The following is a 4,961-nucleotide window of genomic DNA, read 5'->3' as shown; positions in this document are numbered from 1 at the left end:
CCATTTATAACATAAATATCTATATATATATAAATTGTACATTTATACAAAAAAATATTACAATAATTGTTTTAAAAATTATAGATTATTTAATACAAACATAGATAACAACACAAACAATTCATCAAATGAAACAAACATATAATAACACATACAGTATATACTGTATACAAGGCATTCACTTATTGGATAATTTGTATAATTATAAAATTTTATACACTATATCCATATAGTGATGCTTTAAAGCCCTGAGCGCAATCAAAAAAAAAACAAAAAATTTCTGTATATAAAAGTTTATATATATTTAACTTAACTTAAGTTGTTTTCCTCAATTGTATATCACTTTCAATGCCAATTACGTATAATAGTAATGAAAACCACTCCTAAAAATGTGTGATTGAGAAACCTGTTGGAAATGAGTACTTAAATCAAAATCAATACTTCATTGATGATCTCAATACTGTATAATATACAGTGTATACACATAACAACTTTCAATATATTACATTACCATTACTCCCATTACTATTTTATCTATTCATTTATTCATTCATTCATTCATTCAATCAAATGCCAGTAGACATTAAGTTATTCATTAATAGTTGATATATAAAATTCATATACAGTTCCTCTATTTTTAGGTGATATGTAAATGATTTAATCACAGTGTGTATTATGATATGATCATATATTAATATTTTATAATTTTATTTGACATCAATTGGTTATAATAAATGTATGCCTATATTATAAGTTTTTTGATAAACTTATTTATACTGTAGAATATTCTATCTGTTTACGATTGTTAAAAAAATTAATTTAAAGTATAGATCATATTATTAAACTATAAAATATATTTATTTTAATTTGACTACAATATGTATACTTTTTATTTTTCATTATTTTATTTTAGTTTAATGAATTATTTATACTGTATAACACTCCCTTTCCCTCAAATACCGATAGTGAGTTCAATATAAATATCTTTTCATTTAATTAATATTAGCATAAATGATATAATTTTGTTAAAGATATATATATAACAACTGATAAATTAAATAACATGAGATATATTAATAAAATAATAGCTATTACTTTCATACTACTGTGTATAAAACAATAATAATAATTATTTTTTCAATGAATACCACCAAAATAGTCACTCATATGGGCGTCTATTTAACAGATTAATATCGGTTACATCAATAAGTTACTAAAAATGAATTTAATTGATTTACTTTATTATAGTTTAGTGAATTAATTGAATTATTTATTAAAAACAGCATTTTAAGCAAATGTTTAGGTTTTTACTAATGAGTGGAAAGGGAGACACTATCCGAGTATACAAAGTTGTATTACAAACAATGGTATACTTTTTTTGATATTATCTTTTTTTTTATATATATAAGTTATTTTTCATTTGAATGATATGATATTAAATGAACAATAATAGAGCCAAAAATACAAAATATAATGTACACTAATGACAAAAATACCTCAATTGTAATGTTTTTTGTGTATATATTAAAAGAGCATCGGTTATTAAAGTTCCTTCCCATCAATTGTGGCAAAAAATATATGTTAGAAACATATAATAAAATAAAATAAATAAACTAACACAAATATCATTATAATTAATATTAGTTATTTACACTATGCTAAAAACAAATAATGTTTGCATTGATTTTATCATTAAATGTCTTGAAAACGATATACAAGTGTTTATATAATAATGTTGTTTTTATTTTGGGTTTTTAGCCGTTAAGTATTGAAATTAATTCAATACATAAAACCCTTGAATCTCTCTCTCATTTTAAAAATTAAATTTCCCTTTCATTGAACGTCTAATTACTTTATAAACTTTGTTGAAAAGATATTAAAATGACTACAAAACTTAATTACACTGACATTACATAATAATTATAGTAAATTTAATGATAATTGATTGATTAAAAATATAAAGTATGAGTAATAATGATAAATAAAAATTCATTAACATGTGATCCAACACATTATATGATAGAATTAAATATTTAGACCAAATATAACATAAAATTAATTAATTTTTTTAATWACAAATAAAAACATAATAGCATATAAAGTAGATAATATAAAAAATGGTATATTAAATTAAACACCAAATATAAAAGTACATAAGCTTTTAGATATTATATGTTATTTATATAAGTTGTATAATGAAATTATTTATAAAAAGCATTAAAATCATTCAAAAAAGCCGACAGCAGAAAATGTTCAATAAATATTAAAACCATTATAATATGACAGTTATTGAACTATAAAATAGTAAATTACATATTCTAGCCATTAATGTATACATAATATTAAATACAATGTTCCTATAATTTTAATTATCTAAAAAACCTATCGGACTATTATTAATTTGAATCATAAGCCACCCCTCACTATGGTTAAGGACTGATTGTTTTAGTGAAATAACAATAAAACTTTTTTATGATAATACTATTGATATATTTTGGGTAGATTTTATTAATTGATAAGCATTAATAAAATTTATTTTATGGTATACTTATTAATTAATTAGTTCCTATATTTATTGATTTATTTAGAGAAAACTCTAGAGAAAAGTTTTCTTTCAAAACAGTTTTAAAAATAGGATTACAATATTATAAAAAAGAATAGCATTTTTAATTATACATCATTTTAAATCATTGACAATATTTCATAATTATAATACAGTTTAAAATGATAATGTTACTATGAATTGTACAAATTTTTATATATTTTTAACCATAAAATAGTTAATAATTCTCAATTACTTTATTTTAATTTAAATGGGAGAGAGATTTAAGATAATCTACCTCAATTATCAATCGATAACTTATTTTAAAAAATTATTATAATTTTAAAAATTCAACTATCGTTAACTTTCATATTAAATTTATTAATATTTTAGTTATTTGTTTTTTTATTTGAAAAGTAACTACATTTGGAAATGTAAAAATATATATATATATAAATAAGTTTGAAAATAAAGTTACTATAAAATAGTTGATAAATTAATAACTATAATTTATATATAATAATTCCAATCTATAATTGTAACAATTTCTAATTGATATAAAATAAAAAAAATATATTATAACATAACTAATTAGAGTACATCATTAAAGGAGTGGTTAAAAAAAATTCAAATCAAACTAAATGCTCAAAAAATAATTGCAAACTAATTATAACGAATGAATCGACAAAAACTTTATTGATTTTTTTTACTAAATACTAAATTAGACAACAATTTTCTGGAAATTTTAGTCGACTCGTCAACTAAAGTATAGTTTTGCTTAATTTTAACTATAGTTACTTATTGTATGATTTATTATGGTCAATTTAGTTGATTATAATAATCATTGTTCATTTAATGTATAAGTTGTAAGATTTTTTTTATTAAATTGATTTGTTACAAAAAAATAAATATATCTCAAATAATATAAGCAATTGATGAGAACAATAACAACACGTATACTACAATGATATAGAAGTATATACGGTATATATATATATAAGGAAAAAATAATTACATTAAGTCCTCAACAAATAGCATCAAAAAATTTTGTGTAATGTTTTGATTAATAAAATTCAATAACAAATCACATACACGTATATATCAAACAAACATTGTTTTCTGTAACACGAATAACAACAGATTGAATCTATAAGAAAGAGATACTTGACTTACAATTATAGCTTCAGTTTTAATGGGCTTTTGTTTTAAATGATGATAATTGTTGTCATTTATTTTTATTTCCAATTTCCTCGCTTATCACATCAACTATTAAACACTCGTATTTCATTATATGCTACTATTGCCATATACAGTATAAAAATATAATATATATATTATATATATATGGCAATAGCCAAGGTAGCTTCGAGACTAGTGTAACATTTATATATTTTTTTGTATTTTAGTTATTACATAAAAATATATAGTTTATTGTATTTTTTTTTGGTTATCCCCATAATTATTACAGTTATGTTGAAATCGCAAAATACCGGTACATTATTTGTATCTAATTTATTGTCTAATTTTATTACTAAATATAATTCATTTTAATTAATACTGTATGTCACAAACAATATTTTTCAATTTTTACTATAATTTATATTTTACAAACAATGTGAGTAACTATATTATTAATCAAATAATTATTGCGTATTCTATCAAATTACAAAATCAATGTAAATTAAAACTAAACTGAATGAGGGATCATACTTAAAGAACGTTATTACTTTTATAAATATTATTTTATTCTATTAGTAAACAACATTGTTATCATTTATATGTTTGAACGTACTTTAAGCATGACTCCTAATATAAATATTATAGTTACATAACAAATAATTTTTAAAAAATTAATATAAATGCTTCCAATATAAATAATAATGTTAAGTATAGAAATGCATATAAGATTGATTGCTTTAAAATAAATTATAGTAAACTTGATAAAAATGTATTGTTTAAGTATATAGTATAAAACTATTTTTATTATTATATTTCATTTTATAATATCTAATATTTTTATAAATGTTTTATTTTAAACTATTATTTTTATTTTTATTACTATTACTTTCTAAACTTGAAAAACTAAAATATATTGTGTACTTTAAAAGCAATTTAAAATTACATTTAAGTGTTTTTAATGTACCTATAAATGAATACACTGTACTATATTAATATATATATATATATTATTTATATACAGTAAAAATTATATTATTTGGTGAAATTTATTGTAACACATTTGGGTGAATATTACAAAACACAATACAAGAATTATATCAATTAGTAGTTTTAGTCCAACTTATAGTTAACCAATAATTCCGGTAGTAATACATTAAATGTTTTAAAGGAGAGTACTGTATGAGTGAACCATTTTTGATATCATAACATCCCAGAGCTGGCACAGGAGGCAAGCATTGCC

The sequence above is a fragment of the Oppia nitens genome, unplaced genomic scaffold, assembly GCF_028296485.1.
Source record: "Oppia nitens isolate AA-2021 unplaced genomic scaffold, nextdenovo-longstitch-racon4-pilon3 scaffold5_pilon_pilon_pilon, whole genome shotgun sequence".
Taxonomy (NCBI): Eukaryota; Metazoa; Arthropoda; class Arachnida; order Sarcoptiformes; family Oppiidae; genus Oppia; species Oppia nitens.
This window is presented reverse-complemented; position numbering follows the sequence as displayed.